At 38.6% G+C, this 25,747-nt stretch overlaps 1 protein-coding gene and 13 non-coding genes across 14 annotated transcripts in view; 1 reads left to right on the top strand and 13 right to left on the bottom strand.

The window, feature by feature from the left end:
- Window positions 1-3,606: 3,606 nt before the first annotated feature.
- trnai-aau (transfer RNA isoleucine (anticodon AAU)) lies at window positions 3,607-3,681 on the bottom strand. Its single transcript has one exon. It is a non-coding gene; the product is annotated as a tRNA-Ile (tRNA).
- A 234-nt stretch (window positions 3,682-3,915) lies between these two features.
- Window positions 3,916-3,990, bottom strand: trnai-aau (transfer RNA isoleucine (anticodon AAU)). The gene has a single exon. It is a non-coding gene; the product is annotated as a tRNA-Ile (tRNA).
- A 234-nt stretch (window positions 3,991-4,224) lies between these two features.
- trnai-aau (transfer RNA isoleucine (anticodon AAU)) lies at window positions 4,225-4,299 on the bottom strand. The gene has a single exon. It is a non-coding gene; the product is annotated as a tRNA-Ile (tRNA).
- Window positions 4,300-4,533: 234 nt separating this feature from the next.
- trnai-aau (transfer RNA isoleucine (anticodon AAU)) lies at window positions 4,534-4,608 on the bottom strand. The gene has a single exon. It is a non-coding gene; the product is annotated as a tRNA-Ile (tRNA).
- A 257-nt stretch (window positions 4,609-4,865) lies between these two features.
- Window positions 4,866-4,940, bottom strand: trnas-acu (transfer RNA serine (anticodon ACU)). The gene has a single exon. It is a non-coding gene; the product is annotated as a tRNA-Ser (tRNA).
- Window positions 4,941-5,474: 534 nt separating this feature from the next.
- Window positions 5,475-5,549, bottom strand: trnai-aau (transfer RNA isoleucine (anticodon AAU)). Its single transcript has one exon. It is a non-coding gene; the product is annotated as a tRNA-Ile (tRNA).
- Window positions 5,550-5,766: 217 nt separating this feature from the next.
- Window positions 5,767-5,841, bottom strand: trnai-aau (transfer RNA isoleucine (anticodon AAU)). The gene has a single exon. It is a non-coding gene; the product is annotated as a tRNA-Ile (tRNA).
- Window positions 5,842-6,141: 300 nt separating this feature from the next.
- On the bottom strand, window positions 6,142-6,216 carry trnai-aau (transfer RNA isoleucine (anticodon AAU)). The gene has a single exon. It is a non-coding gene; the product is annotated as a tRNA-Ile (tRNA).
- Window positions 6,217-6,438: 222 nt separating this feature from the next.
- Window positions 6,439-6,513, bottom strand: trnai-aau (transfer RNA isoleucine (anticodon AAU)). Its single transcript has one exon. It is a non-coding gene; the product is annotated as a tRNA-Ile (tRNA).
- Window positions 6,514-7,113: 600 nt separating this feature from the next.
- trnai-aau (transfer RNA isoleucine (anticodon AAU)) lies at window positions 7,114-7,188 on the bottom strand. Its single transcript has one exon. It is a non-coding gene; the product is annotated as a tRNA-Ile (tRNA).
- A 257-nt stretch (window positions 7,189-7,445) lies between these two features.
- trnas-acu (transfer RNA serine (anticodon ACU)) lies at window positions 7,446-7,520 on the bottom strand. Its single transcript has one exon. It is a non-coding gene; the product is annotated as a tRNA-Ser (tRNA).
- Window positions 7,521-8,363: 843 nt separating this feature from the next.
- trnai-aau (transfer RNA isoleucine (anticodon AAU)) lies at window positions 8,364-8,438 on the bottom strand. The gene has a single exon. It is a non-coding gene; the product is annotated as a tRNA-Ile (tRNA).
- Window positions 8,439-9,124: 686 nt separating this feature from the next.
- On the bottom strand, window positions 9,125-9,199 carry trnai-aau (transfer RNA isoleucine (anticodon AAU)). The gene has a single exon. It is a non-coding gene; the product is annotated as a tRNA-Ile (tRNA).
- Window positions 9,200-12,448: 3,249 nt separating this feature from the next.
- Window positions 12,449-25,747, top strand: part of relt (RELT TNF receptor) — a 53,248-nt gene continuing 39,949 nt past the window's right edge. The window contains exon 1 of the mRNA XM_057838701.1: window positions 12,449-12,601. The gene's annotated coding sequence lies outside the window, so the exon portion shown is untranslated. The remainder of the gene's footprint in view (window positions 12,602-25,747) is intronic.

Genomic DNA, 25,747 nt, shown 5'->3' with positions numbered 1-25,747 from the left:
GAGTTAGGAACGAGTTCCATTCCCACACTAGTGACGTAACCCGGATTCAGTGGAGGTTTTAGGGGTGGGGCCAACGAGGCACTGGCCCCACCTCTAATTTGAATGGCCCCTGAAGTTTTCCTGTTCCCGTTTTAGCACAAAGCATGGCATTCGGTCAATCCTTCATGTCGTCATTGCATTGTGCAGAGGTGCAATACTCGCATCGCAAGGACGTGCAATATTTTAACTTTATTTTTCTAACACGCAAACTTGTTTTTCAGCTTCATGCTCTTACAGCCTCTCACCCTCCCTCCTGCGTAGTAGTTCGACCAAACTTTGTTTGTAGGTCACTAGTACAGCTAGCGTTTGGTACTTAACTCTGAGCATTTTTTGTGAAATTAGCGGTTGATATTTCAATGAGTGTTTTTAACTAAAAAAAAAACAAAACAGTTAAAATATGCCTTGTTGTTTTTCTTTTTATTCCTAAATCATCAAAGGATCATGTCATACATTTTTTTCCCCAATTTCTTTTTTTATACATTTTTGAAAGTGTCATAACCAGTTAAATTTGAAGAATGTCAAATGCCAACTATGGAATATCACACACATTGTTTGATTACCGATTAATTATTAGCACAATGCTCCGACCAATTGAGCGAACTGGCCATGAGCGTCCAGGTACATACACATCAAACCCAGCTAATCACCAAGAACATCGTTGATCATTCTCATTGATGGAGGGCTTAATATAGGCCTGGCACCAGAGTAGAATGTTTGTGCCAAACAAATTCATAAGCAAAGTTTGCCTTTCGTCTGTTATTGTCTTGAAAGATAGGAAACAGAGATCAGCTATTGTTTTAGTTGAACACCATACCTGATGGCCCGTTCAGGGGTCTAACCCGTGACCTTGGTCTCATTAGCACAATTCTCTGACCAGCTGAGCGAACCGACCATGACCATCTCTCCAGGTACATACACGTCGAACCCAGCTAATCACCATATATTCGGCAGCAAGAACATCGTTGATCATTTTCATGGATAGAAGGCAGTGGCGGTCCTGGCTACTTTCGCACCCTGGGTGGACCACCCCATCAGCGCCCCCCCCACCCACCACCCCACCGACATCCAAACTACCCAACCCGCCTCCCCCCCGCCGACATCAAACACAAGAATTGTTACGTTTTTTTACGTTATTTTATTAAAATAGTCTATCCCCCGCCCAGAGGCGTAGCAAGGGTCCCCGGGGGCCCTAGGCAACAGGCAACATGGGGCCCTTTGAGCATGTGCAAGTAAGGGGGACAGTTGGACTTGTAGCCATAGCATATTTAATAAAAGTGTAATAAAGCCTCGCGTTTTTTGGACACTCAGTGCCCCCCCCCCAATTGCATTATTCATTCACTTCACACTATCCTTAATTATTTACACACATTTGCCTTAATAAACAAAATGTACTTCAGATTATTATTATTATTATTGTGCTTAGTACACATACCTTTACACATACCGTATTCTACTGACTAGCTTGTAAGTTATATTGCTTTTACTTAATAAGGATAACATTCTGGCACAGAAGTGAATCATGTAACATCTTATCAGTCTGGCTGATCAGTGTGTATGGTGATTCTAAACACTGATTTAATGTTCTAGGTAACATCTTTATGTATGAAGAAACGCTAGCATGCTGCATATTGTTAGCAAACGCTAACAAGCTAGTTACAACAAGTTAAGGCAGTTAATTGGTTTACTACTACTAGTCTGCCGTGCTTCGACTACATTAGGACATAAAACTACAGTAACATAGTACACTCACCGCTGTCTTGCTTCCTTTTCTCCTCTTCTGCTTTTTTTTCTTTCTTTTTTTATTTCCAGACGGATAACTTTTCATTTTGCCAATTAAAAAAGGGCCCGATCGCCGCCCACTCACTCTGAGTCACGTGACACACATACATATTTGTGCAGTAAAATGAACACGAAGGTGGGGGCGGGGGGTTCGAGTGCGCGCTGCGTGCGGTCATCTTGGCCATAAAAATGGCGAAAACTAAGCACTTTACACTCATATGGATGTACAACATCATTTTAAGATGCTAAACTAACACCTTCCCTCTTAAAGCAAATGTGCAATGCGAATATAAAGTAAAGAACGCTCTCCTCGACGCAGCGAGAACGAGTGGGTTCAACCAGCTGACGTAACAGGAAAAACATGAAACGGTCGCGCTGATGACAGCTCTAACTTATCATAAGAACTTTATGGCATGAAGAGGAAATACTTACATTCGTTCATGGACGCACAGATTAATCCTAACAGGTGGGGTGGCCGTCCTCTGCTCAAAATGCGCACCTTACGCTTACGCCTATTCTCGTTCTCAGAATATGCAGCGCTTTTGACGTAGGACAATAACAGGACTGGTTGCTATGGGAACGTACGCAGCGGCATACCACATACCCAAGTAACCTTGCTAAAAGGAGTATTAAAATTGCTAATAAAATCGCTTAGGATTATTTTAGATGCATATATGTTATATTTTTCTCATAGAGTATTGAACGAGGAATATGATAGACCCATCAATGGACTTTCTTGGAAAAAATCACCATTTCTTTAAGTAGTCACATGAATAATGAGGTGGCCTGTGAAAAGCAGTACAGAGTATGGACGGGGCTCCCCTCCTGGCATTTCCTCTGAGAGTGATTGAGACACGTCCTGCTCTCTCACTTTGCAGTTACGTGCAGCTTATTCCCCTCCCGTCTCCCCCTCCACTGACACACACAATCCTCAGCAGCAGTTGACATGATTGAAAGGGCACCCTAGCGCCCACTCTACTAACTTGATGTGGAAATGAGCAGTATTAGTCTAGAAAACTAGCAGATTTTTTTTTTTTTTTTTAACCGAGGGCACTTGTGCGCCCCCAAATAGATTGCACCCTGGGCGGTCGCCCACATTGCCCATAGCAAAAACCGCCTGTGATAGAAGGCTTGATATAGGCCATGACCTGCTTTTAAGGTACATACACATCAAACCCAGCTAATCACCATATATTTGGCAGCAAGAGCATTGTTGATCATTCTCATAGGTGGAAGGCTTGATATAGGCCTGTTGCAAGCAAAGAATGTTTGCAACAAACAATTCCATCAGCAAAGTTTGCGTTTCTTCCGTCCATGATTGTCTTGAGAAATTTGTAACAGAGATGAGCTATTGTTTTAGTTGAACACCAAACCTGATAGCCCGTACAGGGGTCTAACCCGTGATCTTGGCATTATTAGCACAATGCTCTGACCCTACTGAGCTAACCGGCCATGAACTTCTTTTGAGACACATACAAATCGAACCCAGGTAATCACATTTATTCGGCAGCAAGAGCATTGTTGATCATTCTAATGGATGGAAGGCTTGATATACAGTAGGCCATGACCTGCTTTTAAGGTACATACACATCGAACCCAGCAAACCACCATGTATTCGGCAGCAAGAACGTTGTTGATCCTTCTCATGGATGGAAGGCTTGATATAGGTGTTGTAACAGCTGAGATTGTTTGTGCCAAACAAATTCATGAGCCAATTTCACCTTTCTTGTGTCCTTGAATGTTTTGTAACAGACATCTACTAGTGTTTTAGTTGAACACCATACATGATGGCCCGTACGGGGGTCGAACCCGTGACCTTGGTGTTATTAGCACCACGCTCTGAGCCAATTGAGCTAACCGGCCATGACCTGCTTTTGAGGTACATACACATCAAACCCAGCTAACCATCATTTATTTGGCAGTAAGAACATTTTTGATCATTCTCATGGAGAGAAGGCTTGATATAGGTGTAGTAATAGCTGAGATTGTTTGTGCCAAACAAATTCATGAGCAAATTTTGCCTTTCTTGTGTCCTTGAATGTTTTGAGAGGTTTGTAACAGAGAACAACGATTGTTTTGGTTGAACACCATACTTGATGGCCTGTACGGGGGTTGAACCCGTGACCTTGGCGTTATTGGCACCACGCTCTGACCCAACTGAGCTAACCGGCCACGACTTGGTTTTGAGGCACATACACATCGAACCCAGCTAATCATCATTTAGTCGGCAGCAAGAGCATTGTTGATCATTCTCATGGAGAGAAGGCTTGATGTAGGCCTGGTAATAGCAGAGATTGTTTGTGCTAAACAAATTCGTGAGCAAATTTTGCCTTTTATGTCTCCATTAATGTCTTGAGAGGTTTGTAACAGACATCAACTATTGTTTTGGTTGAACACCATACTTGATGGCCTGTACGGGGGTTGAACCCGTGACCTTGGCGTTATTAGCACCACACTCTGACCCAACTGAGCTAACCGGCCACAGCTTGGTTTTGAGGCACATACACATCAAACCCAGCTAATCATCATTTAGTCGGCAGCAAGAGCATTGTTGATCATTCTCATGGAGAGAAGGCTTGATGTAGGCCTGGTGATAGCAGAGATTGTTTGTGCTAAACAAATTCGTGAGCAAATTTTGCCTTTCGTGTGTCCATTAATGTCTTGAGAGGTTTGTAACAGACATCAACTATTGTTTTGGTTGAACACCATACTTGATGGCCTGTACGGGGGTTGAACCCGTGACCTTGGCGTTATTAGCACCATGCTCTGACCCAGCTGAGCTAACCGGCCATGACTTGTTTTTGAGGTACATACACATCGAACCCAGCTAATCATCATTTATTTGGCAGTAAGAACATTTTTGATTAAAAAAATACAACTTCTTAAAAAATAATAAAGCCTAGAACCAGGTATCACTGCAAGCATTCCCCGTCATCTCATGGAGAGAAGGCTTGATATAGGTGTAGTAACACCTGAGATTGTTTGTGCCAAACAAATTCATGAGCAAATTTTGCCTTTCTTGTGTCCTTGAATGTTTTGAGACTTGATGGCCTGTACGGGGGTTGAACCCGTGACCTTTGCGTTAGTAGCACCATGCTCTGACCCAACTGAGCTAACCGGCCAAGACTTGCTTTTGAGGTAGATACACATCGAACCCAGCTAATCTTCATTTATTTGGCAGTAAGAACATTTTTGATTAAAAAACATACAACTTCTTAAAAAATAATAAAGCCTAGAACCAGGTATGACTGCAAGCATTCCCCATCTTTAGAGGTTTGTAACATACATGATGGCCTGTACGGGGGTGGAACCCGTGACCTTGGCGTTATTAGCACCTCGTTCTAACCCAACTGAGCTAACCAGCCATGACTTGCTTTTGAGGTACATACAGATCGAACCCAGCTAATCATCATTTATTTGGCAGTAAGAACATTTTTGATTAAAACAATACAACTTCTTGAAAAATAGTAAAGCCTAGAACCAGGTATGACTGCAAGTATTCCCCGTCATCTCATGGAGAGAAGGCTTGATATAGGTGTAGTAACAGCTGAGATTGTTTGTGCCAAACAAATTCATAAGCAAATTTTGCCTTTCATGTGTCCTTGAATGTTTTGTAACAGAGAACAACGATTGTTTTGGTTGAACACCATACTTGATGGCCTGTACGGGGGTTGAACCAGTAACCTTGGCGTCATTAGCACCAAGCTCTGACCCAACTGAGCTAACCGGCCACGACTTGGTTTTGAGGCACATACACAGCTAATCATCATTTAGTCAGCAGCAAGAGCATTGTTGATCATTCTCATGGAGAGAAGGCTTGATGTAGGCCTGGTAATAGCAGAGATTGTTTGTGCTAAACAAATTCGTGAGCAAATTTTGCCTTTCATGCGTCCATTAATGTCGAGAGGTTTGTCATCAACTACTGTTTTGGTTGAACACCATACTTGATGGCCTGTACGGGGGTTGAACCCGTGACCTTAGCGTTATTAGCACCACGCTCTGACCCAAGTGAGCTAACCGGCCATGACTTGTTTTTGAAGTACATACACATCGAACCCAGCTAATCATCATTTATTTGGCAGTAAGAACATTTTTTATTAAAAAAATACAACTTCTTAAAAAATAATAAAGCCTAGAACCAGGTATCACTGGAAGCATTCCCCGTCATCTCATGGAGAGAAGGCTTGATATAGGTGTAGTAACACCTGAGATTGTTTGTGCCAAACAAACTCATGAGCAAATTTTGCCTTTCTTTTGTCCTTGAATGTTTTGAGAGGTTTGTAATAGAGAACAACTATTGTTTTGGTTGAACACCATACTTGATGGCCTGTATGGGGGTTGAACCCGTGACCTTGGCGTTATTAGCACCACGCTCTGACCCAACTGAGCTAACCGGCCATGACTTGCTATTGAGGTACATACACATCGAACCCAGCTAATCATCATTTAGTCGGCAGCAAGAGGATTGTTGATCATTCTCATGGAGAGAAGGCTTGATGTAGGCCTGGTAATAGCAGAGATTGTTTGTGCTAAACAAATTTGGCCTTTCTTGTGTCCATTAATGTCTTGAGAGGTTTGTAACAGACATCAACTATTGTTTTGGTTGAACACCATACTTGATGGCCTGTACGGGGGTTGAACCCGTGACCTTGGCGTTATTAGCACCACGCTCTGAACCAACTGAGCTAACCGGCCATGGCTTGTTTTTGAGGTACATACACATCGAACCCAGCTAATCATCATTTATTTGGCAGTAAGAACATTTTTGATTAAAAAAATACAACTTCTTAAAAAATAATAAAGCCTAGAACCAGGTATGACTGCAAGCATTCCCCGTCATCCCATGGAGAGAAGGCTTGATATAGGTGTAGTAACAGCTGAGATTGTTTGTGCCAAACAAATTCATAAGCAAATTTTGCCTTTCATGTGTCATTGAATGTTTAGTAATAGAGAACAACTATTGTTTTGGTTGAACACCATACTTGATGGGCTGTACGGGGGTCGAAGCCGTCACCTTGGTGTTATTAGCACCACACTTTGACCCAACTGAGCTAAACGGCCACGGCTTGGTTTTGAGGCACATACACATCGAACCCAGCTAATCATCATTTAGTCGGCAGCAAGAGCATTGTTGATCATTCTCATGGAGAGAAGGCTTGACGTAGGCCTGGTGATAGCAGAGACTGTTTGTGCTAAACAAATTTGTGAGCAAATTTTGCCTTTCATGTGTCCATCAATGTCTTGAGAGGTTTGTAACAGACATCAACTATTGTTTTGGTTGAACACCATACTTGATGGCCTGTACGGGGGTTGAACCCGTGACCTTGGCGTTATTAGCACCACGCTCTGAACCAACTGAGCTAACCGGCCATGGCTTGTTTTTGAGGTACATACACATCGAACCCAGCTAATCATCATTTATTTGGCAGTAAGAACATTTTTGATTAAAAAAATACAACTTCTTAAAAAATAATAAAGCCTAGAACCAGGTATCACTGCAAGCATTCCCCGTCATCTCATGGAGAGAAGGCTTGATATAGGTGTAGTAACACCTGAGATTGTTTGTGCCAAACAAATTCATGAGCAAATTTTGCCTTTCTTGTGTCCTTGAATGTTTTGAGACTTGATGGCCTGTACGGGGGTTGAACCCGTGACCTTGGCGTTAGTAGCACCATGCTCTGACCCAACTGAGCTAACCGGCCAAGACTTGCTTTTGAGGTAGATACACATCGAACCCAGCTAATCTTCATTTATTTGGCAGTAAGAACATTTTTGATTAAAAAACATACAACTTCTTAAAAAATAATAAAGCCTAGAACCAGGTATGACTGCAAGCATTCCGCATCTTTAGAGGTTTGTAACATACATGATGGCCTGTACGGGGGTGGAACCCGTGACCTTGGCGTTATTAGCACCTCGCTCAGACCCAACTGAGCTAACCAGCCATGACTTGCTTTTGAGGTACATACACATTGAACCCAGCTAATCATCATTTATTTGGCAGTAAGAACATTTTTGATTAAAACAATACAAATTCTTGAAAAATAATAAAGCCTAGAACCAGGTATGACTGCAAGCATTCCCCGCCATCTCATGGAGAGAAGGCTTGATGTAGGTGTAGTAACAGCTGAGATTGTTTGTGCCAAACAAATTCATAAGCAAATTTTGCCTTTCATGTGTCCTTGAATGTTTTGTAATAGAGAACAACTATTGTTTTGGTTGAACACCATACTTGATGGCCTGTACGGGGGTTGAAGCCGTGACCTTGGCGTTATTAGCACCATGCTCTGACCCAACTGAGCTAAGCGGCCACGGCTTGGTTTTGAGGCACATACACATCGAACCCAGCTAATCATCATTTAGTCGGCAGCAAGAGCATTGTTGATCATTCTCATTGAGAGAAGGCTTGATGTAGGCTTGGTAATAGCAGAGATTGTTTGTGCTCAACAAATTCGTGAGCAAATTTTGCCTTTCATGTGTCCATTAATGTCTTGAGAGGTTTGTAACAGACAGCACCTATTGTTTTGGTTGAACACCATACTTGATGGCCTGTACGGGGGTTGAACCCGTGACCTTGGCGTTATTAGCACCACGCTCTGACCCAACTGAGCTAACCGGCCATGACTTGTTTTTGAGGTACATACACATCAAACCCAGCTAATCATCATTTATTTGGCAGTAAGAACATTTTTGATTAAAAAAATACAACTTCTTGAAAAATAATAAAGCCTAGAAGCAGGTATCACTGCAAGCATTCCCCGTCATCTCATGGAGAGAAGGCTTGATATAGGTGTAGTAACAGCTGAGATTGTTTGTGCCAAACAAATTCATAAGCAAATTTTGCCTTTCATGTGTCCTTGAATGTTTTGTAATAGAGAACAACTATTGTTTTGGTTGAACACCATACTTGATGGCCTGTACGGGGGTCGAAGCCGTGACCTTGGCGTTATTAGCACCACACTCTGACCTATCTGAGCTTACCAGCCATGACTCGCTTTTGAGGTACATATACATCAAACCCAGCTAATCATCATTTAGTCGGCAGCAAAAGTAATGTTGATCATTCTCATGGAGAGAAGGCTTGATGTAGGCCTGGAAATAGCAGAGATTGTTTGTGCCAAACAAAGTCATGAGCAAATTTTGACGTCCATCAATGTCTTGAGACTTGATGGCCTGTACGGGGGTTGAACCCGTGACATTGGCGTAATTAGCACATTGTTTGTGCCAAACAAATTCATAAGCAAATTTTGCCTTTCATGTGTCGTAATAGAGAACAGCTATTGTTTTGGTTGTACACCATACTTGATGGCCTGTACGGGGGTTGAACCCGTGACCTTGGTGTTATTAGCACCACGCTCTGACCCAACTGAGCTAACCGGCCATGACTTGTTTTTGAGGTACATACACATCGAACCCAGCTAATCATCATTTAGTCGGCAGCAAGAGCATTGTTGATCATTCTCATGGAGAGAAGGCTTGATATAGGCCTAGTCACAGCTGAGATTGTTTGTGCCAAAACAAATTCATAAGCAAAGTCTGCCATTCTTGTCTTGGAAACAGAACTTTGGTGTGCTTTTAATTGAACACCATATATCATGCCCCGTACGAGGTCGAACCCAAGATCTTGGCATTATTAGCACTACACTCCGACCAACTGAGCTAATGAGCTATTGTCTACTATTCAATGAATGAACGAAAAAAACATTCTTATGAGAGAAATGTCACTGTTAAATTGTTCAGTGAGCCTCAGGCTGAAAATGTCTTGTGTGAAAAAAAGGAGCAGGTTCAGCAGCTATTTGGATATCAGGGAACCTTTTTCCAAATAAGAGCACACAATTCATGCATGTTTATTGACCTTTGAACTGATATAAACTCTTGTTCAAATTTCATTTCATTTAATCTTTTATTTATTGACACTAATTGTTAAAAAAAATATACCAATATAAATGCAAGTTGTAAACATTAAACTCTAACATTCAGTTAAACGTTAAATAGACAGTCAAAGATACAGTATATTTCAGTGACTGAAAAATGTTTCATTCTAAATGTAAGAGAAATTGTTATTTATTCACTTATTTATTATTCTATCTTAATTATTCACATATCTTAGCTGAACATACTACATATGTTCCTGTATGAATGATGCCTGATTAATTCGAAATGACAGAACTGTAAAAAGAGGGCTCTCGTTTTACCGTCACACAATTCATTTCAATATGCAGCACAAACACAGGTTATCGCATATCATTTTTCCTATGTAGGGAAAGCAAACATGTACATATTTAAAGAATGAATTCCATTTAGTTGCATCAATAGGCTGCTGTTACATCATACTGCTTGTCTGTCTAATGTAGCTAGAGAAGCCACATGATAATACATTGTAAACCTTAGCCCTTTGCTAAAAGAATGGGATTAAAATTAAAACGAGAAAAGATAAACATGCATCTTGATGACTTAAGTAAATAAAGCTATTACAATGCATGTAGATATTAAAGCTATTACACTGCATGTAGACATTGAAACATGAAAACGAGCGCCTGATAATGATGATTCACTAAGATGATGTAATTGTGAAAAATACAGTTGTTTTCTAAGGAGTTATTTATCATAATTCAGGAACAAAGTTATACTGTATCTTGAAAAGGTCAGGATATAAAGACCAAAGATTGGTTCGAGTCAAATGTAAAATAGGCGGCGAGTTGTTAGCAAAATCCTATTCCCTGCTTAGAAATCTTGTATGTTCTGGTTTCTGTGCCAGAAAGACCAGCACCAAAACACAACAAATCCAACAAGGCTCTGCTAAATTAGTTTTGTTATGCAATTGGTCTTGCTGGTCCAGAAACCTGTACAATGAACCTCTCCTTGCATGCTTGAATGTGTATAATATAGTCAAACAAAAATGTCAATCTGAGAGGTAAATCTTTTTTTTCTTCTATTTTTGATTATCTATTAAAAAAAAAAAAAAAAAAAAATTAAACAACATATATATCAAAAATAAATAAAGTGTTAACAGTTGCATCACCAATGATTAGGAACTCCATCACTTCAAGTTCCTTTGTTTGTCAGTCTTCAAATTTTGATCTCTTTTTACAGTTTGTGATGAACAGCACTGATTTATGATTAACAGCATTTCATATAATTCTAACCTGCAAAAACTATGTTAGGATATTTTTCCAAAAATTGATTACAGATCTACATATACAGTGATCCCTTGTTTTTGGTGGTTAATGCGGACCCCCCCACTCCGAAAATCTGCGTAGTAGAGGCAGAGCCTATCCACATATTTACATAGTTGTTAATGGTTTTTAAACACTGCAAATGCAACAATTTTGATATAAACGATATACATATGTACTGTATATCTATACTGTATATCTATATATGTGTAATATTGTGTATGTATGTATGTATATATATATATATCTATCTATCTATCTATCTATCTATCTATCTATATATGTATATATATATATATATATATATATATATATATATATATATAGATATATAGATAGATATAGATATATATATATATACTGTTTGTATACATGCATATATATGTACAGTATGAGTTATACAAGTAATGTAGAATTTCTTCCCATGTTGTAAGGATATAATGACCTTACCATTATTAAGTGAATCCTTTTTATTATGGTCAAACTTACATTTACCCCTTTTCACTTGCTGAATGCGGTGGTCCATTTTTTCCCACTTTAATTGCATGTTTGATTGGCTGATAACTTGACCCACTCCCGACATACACACACACGCTCACACTCACACAGCCCCGACATGTATATACATGTATATACATGTCGACAACATGCCGCCTCCTTCGCCCCCTTTGAAGAAGAGGGATAGTAGAAGTTTTTTTTTGTTTTTTTCCGGCCAGCAGCAGCCACTGTAACTAATTATAAAAGACGCCAATGTTGTGGAGGTGGGAAACACACCACTAATTTTGCTACTGAAAGTCCGACCAGCATCAGTGTTAGCATAACATTAAACAGTGTGAACTTGCTAACCTGCAAAACTCAAGTAGGGAGCTGCTTAGAAGTGTCCTTCTGTTTGTGTTTTCTACTGTTAACATTAATTAAACTGTGGGAAATGTAGTAAACTCTGCTGGAAACTATAGAACCCCGACAAACGTGAGCAAGAAGCTACATAACCTAATATGTTGCTCACACAACACAACATACACACAACATAATCATAATTAACTATGTACATTAAAAAAATAAGTTTTTTGGGGGGGGTGGGGGCGGATGCCTTGAGCTACCCACACTAGCGCTGTGATCGACTGGTCGATCGTGATAGACGTAACGAGCACCCCCGATTTAGCATGTAAATAAATTAGGTTCATATTGGTGAGAAATGTAGCCCTGACCCCTGTTCATCCAATCTGTTGGGTCCTATTAATGTCCCATCCGGAGCAAAATGTGTACATGCAGGTTATGCTGTTATATTGTCCCTATCAAGTTTGAGACCAATCCTACGCCCTTGCCTGCCATTGACGACGACTTACGTCCAATCCCTTTGAATTGGGAGGGCTCGCTGAAGAGATAACCTACGTCATCACAGCTGTGACGTAGGGCTGAGCTGGTGCTGCTCTGTGCTTTAACACAAAAGAGAGTAAAGCGCGCGGGCAGCCGGGAAGGACGTCCTGAACTCAGCCGGCGTAGTGCCTTCCATTCTCACTATTCCCAACTATCTAACTTTCTTCGCCATTTCTGGGCATGTTTGTGACGGAATTCTAAATTTTCTCCACTTTTATTCACCGAAACCGGTAAGTCTGACAACTTGAGAGCTGAGTTTACTCCTCGGTTCATTTGGGTCTTTTCCCTTTATACTGTACATTGATGTCTGTTTGCTTGCTTTTAATTTATGGGAAGAAAATTGTGACTGTTCTGATTTGTAATTTGATGTACAAGGAAGAGGGCATCTTTTACATCTGTACTTGAGCATTGAGGGGTCTCGTTTTAGTTAGCTTGTGGTTGTGGAGTGCTCATGTGGCCATGCAAATGGTGGCTCAACAGGCTGATGAGAGCTTTTTCTGTCCAAGATATTGACGCATTGTCTGGTCTCTGGTGATGACGTTACTCCCAGCAGTGTGAATCCAATTCCCTTTAATTCGAATTATTCCTCTCGGCTGCAAGACTTCAGACAGATTTGTTTTGTGCATTTCATTCAACACATTAGCAGTACGTCAATGCTCATAATCGTAAAGGCGTAGGTTTGGTCTCAGGTTTTGGTAGGGACGTTATAATAGCAGAACCTGCTGGGGACTGGACATTAATCAGATCAAACTGATTGGGTGAACGGGGGTCGGGGCTACAGTTTTCATTAATTAATTGATAGGCTGAATGATCAATGCAAAAATTAATCTTTTTTGAATGATATTAACTTTCACATGTATTGTTTCAGGTGATACACCGTTCGATTCAAACCTTTGTTTTTAAAAGCTACTAAAGAAACGTTTTTAAAATTTCCAGAATAAATGACTGGATTTTATTTGCACAGTTAAATTGCAATATTTGAACATATATTAACATACTCAATAATTATTAGCTTGTTAATAATCTCGTAACTATGCAAAAAAATAAAAAAATAAAATAAACATTTGTCTTAAGACCATTTAACATTTTCTGTCGTACAGTGGTATGAGAAAGTATCTGAACCGTTTGGAATTTCTCACATATGTGCATAAAATCACGATCAAATGTGAGCTGATCTTTGTCAAAATCACACAGAGGAAAAAACTGTCTGCTTTAACTAAAGCCAGCCAAACATTTATAGGTTTTCATATTTCAATTAGGATACTATGCAAACAATGACAGAAGGGGGGAAAATAGGGAAGTGAACCATCATATATCATATTTTGTTGCCCCCCTTTGGCTGCAATAACTTCAACCAGACGCTTTCTGTAGTTGCAGACCAGTCTGGCACATCATTCAGGACTAATCTTGGCCCATTCTTCTCTACAAAAGTGCTGTAGTTCAGTCAGATTCCTGGGATGTCTGAAATGAATCGCTGTATGCCACAGCATCTTAATGGGGTTCAAGTCTGGATTTTGACTTGGCCAATCCAGGACGTGTATTTTGTTCTTCTGAAACCATTCTGAAGTGGCTTTACTTATGTGTTTTGGATCATTGTCTTGTAACAGCATCCATCCTCTTTTTAGCTTCAACTGTCTGACAGACGGCCTCAGGTTTTCCTGCAAAACATCCTGATAAACTTTTGAATTCATTCTTTAAGTCTCCTTGGCTAGAGGGTTCACTTACCTTTCCCCCCCTTCTTTCATTGTTTGCATGCTACCCTCATTTAAATATGACAACTTATACATTTTTGGGTAGTTTTAATTAAAGCAGACACTGTTTTTTTCATCTGTATGATTTTTGGCAAAGATCAGATCACATTTGACGGTGACTTTATGCAGGAATGTGAGAAATTCCAAAAGGTTCAGATACTTTTTCATACCACTATAGGTTTGGTCTCAACAATGGTAGGGGCATTATAACAGCATAACCTGCATGTACACTTTTTTTTTCTAGGGATGGGACATTAATAAGACCAAACAGATTGGGTTAACGGGGATCGGGGCTAGATTTCTTGATTAATTGATAGGCTGAATGATCAATGCAAAATAAATCTGTATTGACTTATACTAACTTTCATGTGCATTGGTCAGGTGACACACCGTTACATTCAAACGTTTGTTTTCAAAAACTACTAAAGAAACATTTGGAAAACTTCCAACATAAATGCCTTGATTTTATTAGCAAATCTAAGTTGCAATATTTGAACATAAATTATATTTCCATATTTACATACATACTTTTTACCCTTCTATGATTAATGTATGAATGTCTGCAAAATGTCTGCATTGGCTGATAATAAAAATATTTTCAAGTAAATAATGTCAAAAATTTTAAAATAAATGCAAGTCATCAGCCAATCAAACGTGTATTTGAGGGGGAAAAACTCGACCGGCACTTTAAGCAGGTGAAAAGAGGTAAATGTAAGTCTTAACATACTACTGTCCCTATGCAAACCTACGTCCTCGCTAAAAACAATAATTAAATATAACTGAAAAACTTGTTAGTCAGGGAATAACAAAAATAAATAAAATTGGAGCCTTCATTCAGCTATAACAGTACTGCTTTTGTCCATAAGCACTGCCAGACTCAAAAATGAAAGCTCCTTTGGGTTGCTTTAAGACCACATAAATAAAATAAATGAAAATTGGGGAGAAGGGGGTTAACCTCGTTTCACTACATTTCTCATACGTTAACAGTAGAAAACACATACAGAAGGACGCTTCTCTATAAGCAGCTTCATACTTGAGTTTTGCAGGTAAGCAAATTCACACAGTTTAATGTTATGCTAACTCTGATGCAAGTCGGACTTTCAGTAGTAAAATTAGTGATTTTTCACCCACCTCCACAACAGTGAGGTCTTTTTACTTTACCTACAGTGGCTGCTGCTGAAAAAAAAAAAAAATTAATATCCCTCCTCTTGGAAGGGGGCGAAGGAGGCAGCATGTTGTCAACATGTTGTATTTCTGTCGGGGCTGTGAGTGCGTGTGTATGTTGGGGGGGATAAAGTCATCAGCCCATCAAACGTGTGTTTGAGGGGGAAAAAATGGACTGGCACATTCAGCAAGTGAAATGGGGTAAATGTAAGTCTGAACGTAATGAAAATAATTCACTTTATAATTGATGGATCAATTCTATCCTTACAATTACCTATATAACTGAAGTCATTATATAATGCAAATAGGGTTGCTTAAAATTTGGTGGGGACAATTTAAACATCCTCAAAAGTTGGTAGTGTTATGTCCTTACCGTCCCTATAGGAACCTACTGTATGCCCTGGCATTATTGTACCTTTGACAGAAACCTTCAAATTGGAATTTCTGTGTGTCTGTGTATCCTTGACACGTTCTAAGTGTAAATTTTTCCACATACCTGTTTCGCTGGTGACATTGACGCTCATAGCCGTCCAATCCATTTGTACTGGGAGGGTTGATCTCTGCAAGGTGTCCCAGTTCTAATTGATTGAACGTTTTATCGCCTTGAATGGCAGCACATTATCTGTCTACAAACTTAGTAAAACAACAAATTATATAGTAAGTCAGGAATCCATTCCCTTATTACTCCCCATTAAAAAAAAAGTTGTAAAATCACGCTTATAGCACTGAGTTGAGACACATTACTGAAGAATAGTTTTTTCTCTCTCTTTCAGAACTTTATATCCTAAGTATTTATCCAAGCAACTGTATCTTTTGGAAGCCATCCTTACTTGGTCTGTCTGAAAGTACATCCTTCGTGCTTGTATGATTAATGATTTGTGTAATTACAAACCACTACACTACACTGACATAGTTGTACCAGAAGAATGCAAGATGTTTAAAAGGGGAATATTTTTTCCCCCTCCCACAGTGCCATAGTTTTAGGTTATTTTCATTAAAGGTCTGACATTTTTCACAAAAATCTGACTCCCCAGCGATTCAGTTTTGATTGTTTCCATGTTTAGGCATGCTGCACTTCATCACATTATACAGTAATTAACTAGTTAAGGGCAATCTGTGCTGACACTGTAAACCTGCGTACTTTTTGGCAATGACCTGATAGTGCCTCAGCGTGATGTAGCGCTTGGAGAATGGCTTTGAGTCATGGGTGGATAAACAAAGATGTTAATGTTGTCAGAAGTAGGGCTGCAACTAACAATTATTTTTATGATTGATTAATCGGACAATTAATGAAACGATTAATCAATTCATTGGATAATTGTTTTTTGTTCCAATTGCCTCCACAATTTCGCTTGAAATTGTTTCAGGTATGTTGTAAGTAACAATAAAGACAACATGGATGACTATTTCCTTCAAAAATAAGATTATATTTCAGCTTCCTGACTTAACTGTAGTCTACAACTGTTGTGTTTTCAGTACATAAAACTTTTTAATAAAGGTTTTGAGTATAAAACAAAAATAATTTCTCAGTACAAAAATCAGGCAAAAGTCCTGTTCATTCAAACAAAAAAGTGCTGCTTATTGACATTTTTGTTTTTTTGGGAAAAGCGCTGGTTATAGATTGTGTCAATGACTCATTTATTTTCTTTAAACAAACTAAATGAAAAATAAGGAGGAGGCAGAGTGTAATTAATCAGTTTTCCTTATCAAACAGTTGTTAATAAATACATTCCATTCATAGGACACTTCTCTTGTATGACAATTTACAGTTTTGAATGGGAGTTTGTGTTGAAAGGAGACCAAGCTTGTAAATGAATAGGTTTTGGTGTGTTTTTTTCTTATTAAAAGAAATGAGACAACTTAAAAATGTAACAATAACTCAAGGGCTAATATGATTGTCCAAAACACAATACAAACGAACACTTAAAACACAAATTAGCATAATGGTTAACTAGTTTAGCGATACGTGCTAAGTAGTAATGTCTCATCAACAAAGAATACAAACAATACAATTTACCCACCTCTGACGGAGGCACATTGGATGTAACAACACAAAACTCGAGACTTCGTTATATTATTGATTCAACAACCCAACCTGAGTGTAGCAGTGAACTCTCTCTCTTGCTCTAATCACTGGCACGCACCCTCACATTACATACAAACAAGGACCCAAACGGGACTGTTCATAGCCAATTTAATCGATCAGTTGTTGCAGCCTTAGTCAGAAGTTTACAAATTGGTACTACTCATCTTATAAAATAAAAAGCGGGTTATTCCGTATCGCAGATACCAGATCTTATATGTCAGGTGTGTCAAACTGTGTCCCACCTGGGGCTCCAATTCAGCCTCTGGGGTTGTTATGCCTGACAGGCACGTTGTAGCTCATTCATACTGTACATCCAGAATCACATGTTTTTAATTTGACAAAAGTGGAGGTTTGTGCACTACCTGATTTGTCTCACTTATGTGTCTGCAGTCACATTCGTTCATTCGTCCTGTCAAAATGGAATTGACGTTTACCGCCGTCAGTGGCAGCCAATGACCTAAATCAAATCAAATTTATTCATACAGGGTGACCCAAAAAAAAGTTTACACTGCCATAAAACAACTTAAATGCCATGTTTATTCAGTTTAGAATTAGAATTTAATCACAAATTATACATTATTGTAAAGAACATGTACAGTACACTCTATTTTTCAATGTGTCCTCCCTTTAGTGTCACAACAGCCTCCAGGCGCCTGCGGAACGCTTGACAGGTATTCTTTATGTAGGATGCTGTCATCTTTTCCCAAGATCTAACAATGGACCTCTCCAAGGCTGCCACAGAAGTTTGTGGCTTCTTACAGGCACTGTCCTCCACAGTTGCCCATATGCTATAATCCAGGGGATTTAGATCTGGACTCTGGGTGGCCACATATCACCTTGTCAGTCAACTTTTTGGTCCGCACAGATCGGACACTTCCAGACCCAGGTTTTCGTGAGGCTGTTCCAGCATCTTTCAGCTTCTTTTTAACTTTGTAGACTGCACATCTGGATATTCACAGATTTGCTGCAATCTCAGTTGGTGTCAGACCGGCACGCAGCAATTCAGGTACAGCTAAAGTTTTCTTCATTTTCAGCAGAAGCACAGGAATTGTAGAGACGAGAGATTACCAGCTGCATTGAGTGACCTTAATGAATCACTTAAGCATGACAACCTATTTAGATATGTTTCAATGGCTTTTAAACAAGCAGTCAACTGAGTGTAAACTTTTTTTTGGGTCACCCTGTATAGCAATTTCCATTACCTTAGAGTCCCTAAAGTGCTTTACAACAAAGCAAAATATGGTACATGATAAATCAAAGGCAGGAAAGTGCTTTACTATAAAATGGGGAAAAAAAAACAATGCACAGTGCTGAAAGTCATTACAACAAAAAAACAAAACAAAATAAAACCGATAAAATCCGGAAACCATAAAAGCCAGCCTAACCTACTCAACAAAGAAGTAACTTAAAAATGCCCCGAAACCAACAGCAAATGACCCCAAATTAATAATATAATTATTAGAAAGGACGAGTGCTTGATTTGGCTCAAATGTTAATTAGAATTCAGGTTAGGGCTCATTTCAAGCCACTACAATAATGTGATGTTTTGTTCCTCGGCATTATTGGGTTATTTTAAATGTGTGTTTTGCATTATTTTATGTTGGAAGACCTGTAACCTGCTGCAGAGACCATACTTTTTGACATTGTGCAGTTAAACACATGAATAACTTGTCTTTGTACCATTATTACTTGATGCCATATCCTGCTTTTTTTATTGACTTGGTGTTTATCACATCAGTGTTGTTTTTGGCAGCCCTTTCAATTTACGTCCTGGTCTTATATATTGAACTTTCAAATGCCGATGCCACCGATATCTAAAAAAAAATTCAGCCGATTGCGGATATCCAAAACCAATTTTGTAAGCCAAAATTTGAGGCCGAGATACTTTTTCGTTAAAGGACGTAGATTATGAAAGGCTATTTTTAAAAAAATGCTTTAACAGCTTCAAATTTACAATGATGACCTGAGACTTAAAGGATTAATTTGATCTAGTGCTTCCAAACCAACGAACGCAGCACTTGTTTTTTGGAGGATTATACACACTCAGCAAGAACAGTACATTATTTTCAAATAATTAAATCTACAACTTCCCAGGACGTCACTACGAGATGTGAACAAGTAAGTTTAAGAGGAGGCTTGCCGTGCAAAAACTAATGCTAACATAAATTCTACGCTAACGCTAAAAGTTACATTTAGAGTGTAAGGACCACTCAGTAAACAAAGTAAAAAGCTAAAGCACCATTGCATATTCTCTCATACAAGATAAAAATTTTTTTAACAATATTTAAGCTTCCTGTTGTAGCCTGCTTTCAAGCTGCTGCAGGGTCCTTCCGGGGTCCTACTGTTAGGCAGCAGCGGCCACAGTTGCCCATACAGATGCCTGATCAAAATTCTTTTTCATCGGCTCATTTTTTGGAGGTTAATCGGCCAATGGCCGATGTTGGCCCGATATATCGGTCGACCTCTAGTTATAACTTACCTTTGAATAAATATTAGCGTGCTCAACTTTTCTGTCCCATGTCAATTTGTGATTTTGTGGCCACCAAGTTTGTGGTCTGTGGCTGTGTGAATTATTTTTAAAGAAGAATAACGTAGAAAAATGCTTGTCTCTATTAAATGCTCCATTGAGTGAGTCCACTCACAGTTTGACGCTCACGCTGCAGAGAACAGCCTCTCACTTACACAATGAGTTGCCACAGCACACTTTAGCAAGTTTAACGATGATTGACACATTTGCGGCTTTGATTTTAGAGCTACCAAGTTTCTCTGGCAAGATCAAAGCTACAAACCTGACAATCAATGTTAACTTTAAGTACCAAGCGCAGGCTGGACAGTTTGGCCTCGCTGCTTCGCGGGAGGGAGGGTGAGAGGCTGTGGCACTGTACTAGCATGAAGCAGAAATTTTTTTTTTAAAATAATTAAATACCCGATTATTTTCACCCGATTCCGATTCTCTGTAAAATGATGCGATCGGCATCCCTAACAGAAACTGTCGCATTTTCGACTTGTCAGACGAAAACTGGCAATCGTCTCGTTATGTTACAGTCACCCAGGACACATTTTTAGCTCGTCATCATCACATTATATGAAAAAATATTTGTCATCGTTAGCGAAATCACTTTATGCCATTTAAACCATTTAGTCTGTATCCCAGCCTTACATTGATCAAGTAACGGATAGGAAACTTAAACACTGTAGCCGTATCTCCCAACTTCAAGCTAGCACAGATTTTTTTGTAGATTCCAAAAGTCCCGTAGAAAAGTTCATCACATGCTTCCATGGTGTAATGTCAAGTGTTTTCCACGAGTTTTAGGTTTGATGAACAAGGAAAGACAAATCTGGAAGTGTTAATCGTCTGCCAGCTGAACTTGCCAGTGACAGAGAACAATGCTGGTCTGGGTCAATCTCTTTGTGACAAAGCACAAGTGACTTATTGTGTGTCTGTGTGCGTGTCATGTATTATTGCAAAGGATACACTCATTCCCTCGTGCTCATGGTGATAGAGACATGAGCCTGTTACAAAACAACTGCTGAGCAATGACAATGAGGCCAACAAAGCATGAGATTTGAACCCCTTGTCTGTTGCAGCATCTTTTTCCCTTAAATATATTCAATCCGACTCAATGTCTTAACTTGGATTCAATTTAAAGTGTGTTCCTTTTGAGTAGAAAAAGGCAATAGGTGTGATCATTTCAACAAAATATCACTACCTGGAGACTAGCTGGTCAATTTTTAAATGTGTAGGATGGTACATGCAATAATAATAATAATAAATTTTATTTGAAGGCGCCTTTCTGGCACTCAAGGTCGCCGTACAATCATTTAAAACATATAAAACATATTAAAAGTGAGAAAATGAAAGTATAGAACGTTTAAGGAAATATGTAGTAGTAATGAAAAATGATTAAATATGCTGTTTAATCAAAACACCTAAAACGGAGAACTGAAAGCCCCTCTGTTGACAATATTTCAAAGCCAGCAGAATCTTTTAGAGAAATACGTTGTTGTGCAATAAGTAACGGGTTCTTTGTTACATTGTTCTTGTTGTTGATTCATAATTCCCTGACCCTCATTCTTGTATGGTGGGGACTGTAAAGAAACAAAGATTTCCACCCATTGAGCAACTTTTAATTCGAAACATGTTCACCTTGTCATAAGACTTACTTTCTCTCTCCTTTTATTGACTTTACTTACTTTTACAATCTGTAGCATTCCACTTCCCTGTAATGCATTGTTTCTGTTCATAAATCAGAATAATGGTAGTACTTAAGCTCTCCCATAAAAGTAATGGTGGAAAAACTTAGTCTTTCACTTATTTAACTTCGTGTTTAAGTTGTAAACAGTACTTACTTTCACATTACAACTGTAATTACCGAAACCTTGTATATTTGTTTAAAATTAAAAGGACTGTGTTTCTTTTCTGATGTTGCAAACACAAATCGAACTATAAAAGATGTGTTTAGACCTGAATCATTATTGGTGCACACAAGACAATCCTTGAATCTGTTAACATTTTTTGGGTAGTTCTGTTAAATGTAAACTAATAGGAAGGTTAGGTACATTATGTTCACACCCAAATGACAATTCTGTCATCTCGTTCTGTCATTCTACTCTGGTTAATCAACTGGACCATTTTTCATGCCAATGTGAGCAATTTTAATTTGACTAGAGCTGCCCGATCCCCTATTTTTCCACGCGAGTTCAAATCCTTGGCACCATATTTTGAGGATCTGCCGTTACCAAGTACCGATCCGATACCTCGGCAATTTATTTTTTTGACAATATCCTTGTCCATCTTGATTATTCTGTTGCTGTGTAGCCATTTAAAAAAATCTTTAAGACACAATCTTTCTCCATTCTTTTAAAAATGGTGCGGAGTACAAAACAAACATTTTTTTTCTTTTGATGACCTCCTTGTACTTATTTTGTTGCTCTGCATCCCTTAAAGTTGAAGGGAGTTTAAATCATATAGTAAGAATAACAGAACGTCACTGTAAGCGCAGGCCCCCCGACGGGATAGTGAGGGCGAGTGGATAGTGTACCTACAATGGTGAGTACATGAAGGAGAGATTCATCAACATATCAGAACACCTATTTGCAGACTTCAAAAACAAAGCCGGGACAATAACAAAAAATCAAAGACATGCCCAGCTAAGGGGCATGTTATGTACGTTCCATTTAGTTGTTTTTCGAAACCTAAAAATAAGAAAGACATCAAAAATCGGATTTCTTTATTGCATTTCTATAATTTCATAAAAGCAATGAAACAATTCATTAATATTGTAATGAAGTTAAACTTGACGTGGCATCATACAACACCTTAGTCACGTAGTGCGTTGGATGTACTGCAGGGAAAATAAACATTAAATCATGAAGGCTCATTATGTATTTTAGCTCTCTTAGTCATTTTGATAGTAGGCTCATATAGCTAATACAGATACATACAGCATGTGTTGCCTTCATTATAAGGCTTATTTAAGGCTTTCAATTTTTTGCGGCTCTGAACATATTTGTTTTTTTGGTCCAATAAGGCTCTTTCAACATTTTGGGTTGCCGACCCCTGCTTTGAACTAAAACAACTTTCCAACTATTCCAAATGAACCTTGACAGACGAGCACACATTGTAGCATCTGTCTACAAGGACAACGCTAACTTGGTGATAATGCACACTCAACAGGAAAACAGTACATTATTTTCAATTAATTATATCGAACTGTAAATAAATAAAAAAGTTGTCTGAGAGTTTTAGAGGACGCGCGGTTAGCCTAATGCTAACGCAAACGTGAATGCTATGCAACACTACGAGTTACATTTAGTGTGGGATGACCACTGAGTACAGACATTTAAAGGCTATAGCAACATTGCATATTTTCTCTAGCCAAGAAAACAAATCTTACCATGTGTGCAAGCCTGCATGGAGAATGGAGGCGACACACTGGTGAGTCGGGGGGGAGGGGCGTAGCACGTCACAGGTGACACAACCAACACTACTACAATGCAGGGTAACTACACATAAAATGAAACTTGCGCATTGTCGTCTTGTTCTCGTCTCGTCAGACAAAAACTGGCATTCGTCTTGTTATGTTTTAGTCCCTCAAAACAGGTTTTTGGCTCGCTATCGTCTCGTCATCATCATGAAAAAAGTGTCCATTGACTAAATATTTTCGTTGTCGTCATGGTTGATGAAAACAACACTGGACACTCCTAATTGTTATACCTCTGGATTATTTTGTTGCTTGTAAACCTTAACTCATTCATTGCCACTGACAGCGATAGACCAATTTGACTGGGCTACTTACGTCGTCAGTGGGAGCCAATGAGCTAATACTTAAAAATAAATAAATTTTAAAAACCCTATTTTTTTCACCTGATTCCGATCGTCTAAAAAAAGATGTAATCAGGCCCGAAAGCCCTAATTTGACAGCATGCTGGAGCACCATTCCATTGGCAAACCTGACAACCATCGACATTGAAATACACACAGAAAATAGTAAGCCACTGTGAAGAGGTCAAATAACTATAAAATTTTGATTAATTTTCTCTGATGAAATTGAAATCAACCATGGCACATCCTAATCATGAACATCAGATAATGAAGATAATTTTGGCTTGCTCTGGCATGAAACACTATAGATCTCAACGGTGCCAAAACACATGTCATTTTGCCAAGTGTAACACCCACTTCATGATTACATGCTCAAAGCTTTATGGAACATGCCAGGTTGCTTCTATTTTAAGGCAGCACTGCATTCCTTCCAGCGCACATGGCAGCAAGAGTATAATTAATTCTGTAAATATTTCTCTAACTCATGCGGAACTTACATAATATGAAGAATGAGCTACTTAACCCCTGGGTGCATGCTGTAACAAATTAGGCACATACCATATCAAAGCAACCTCAATGCATTGTTTTTTTAACCATAGATGCCTGTTGACGCTAATTTGCATCAGAAATAAAATTATATATATTTTATTATTGCTTTTTTTTCTAATTATGATTATATCATGTATTTTAATTAACCTTCTCAATTTGATTCAGCATCTACTTAAAACATTTCTTAAAGTCTTGACAACAGGGGTGAAAGTGGTTTGAATTTCGTGCCGGAACTCCCCGACGTGAAGGTCGCCACGGAGCCAGAAATTGTATTTATTTTTTTGGCGGGTGAGGGGGTCAAGACTACTGAAATGCAAAGAAAACTGCTTTGGTCAGTTATTTTTCTAACACATAGAAAACTGATTTTCTTTCAAAATTGTGTTTTTTCAATGATTTGCAAAATAAAAGTTAACAAAAACAGCCATAACCCCAACCTCCATCTCCAAATTTTTATTTTCCCTCACTTCCTCACATACTTAATGCCAACTCTCAATTTTAACTACTTAAGAACATAGGATGTATATTAAAATTGAAGATAATGTAAACATTTACATTTTGTTGTGTTTTTAATAATAAAGATATAAGTAACATACATTCAGAAAAATCAGTACAAATGACATATTATGCAGAGTGAAATGGAATATATTTTGAAGATCGCGCAAACATTGACTTTTTTAAATCATAAGGAAATGAATAAGTAGCCTAACATAAATGAACAAATAAAAATCCAAAGTGCACATTGAAATGAACAAATAAAAATCCAAAGTGCACATTGACAGCTAAGATGTTCTGAACCTCCCCATAAGAGCAAATAAAACTAAATATGATAAATAGGCCACTTTAACTCTTTCCTTGGTCTTAAACATTTGATCCATTTTCTTTTGCATTGCCCCTTTTTTTTTTTTTTTTTGCTGTTTCAGAAAACATGCACTGAATCTTATACCGGAACTGTGTTCCTGACCGTTCCCGTCCACTTTCACCCCTGCTCATCAAATCCCCCTGCTCTGTAAAGTGTACCCTTACTTTTGAATGCAGAAACTCAAGCTATTAAAAAAAAAAAATATATATATATATATATATATATATATATATACATATATATACATTACTTAATCCTATTTTGTGACACTGTTATACAGTGGGGCAAATAAGTATTTAGTCAACCACTAATTGTGCAAGTTCTCCCTCTTGAAAATATTAGAGAGGCCTGTAATTGTCAACATGGGAAAACCTCAACAATGAGAGGCAGAATGTAAAAAACAAAGTATTGAGATGAACTTTTGGTATTGACCAAATACTTATTTTCCTCTTATTTTTTAATTTCCTCAACTGAAGTTTCTTTTACCACATATAATGGATTGAATTAATTGAACGTACTGAAAATAAGACTGTTGAATCTGCCAATTTGATAAAAACGACCCCCCAAACCAATGTGTTACCATACTGCTCAATGTTATATGCAGGCGATGAGCCTGACAATTTTGTGAAAATCAATAGATAG

This window comes from Corythoichthys intestinalis, chromosome 6 (genome assembly GCF_030265065.1).
Source record: "Corythoichthys intestinalis isolate RoL2023-P3 chromosome 6, ASM3026506v1, whole genome shotgun sequence".
NCBI lineage: Eukaryota > Metazoa > Chordata > Actinopteri > Syngnathiformes > Syngnathidae > Corythoichthys > Corythoichthys intestinalis.
The sequence above is the reverse complement of the archived record's forward strand: the minus strand, read 5'-3'. Positions and strand labels throughout refer to the sequence as shown.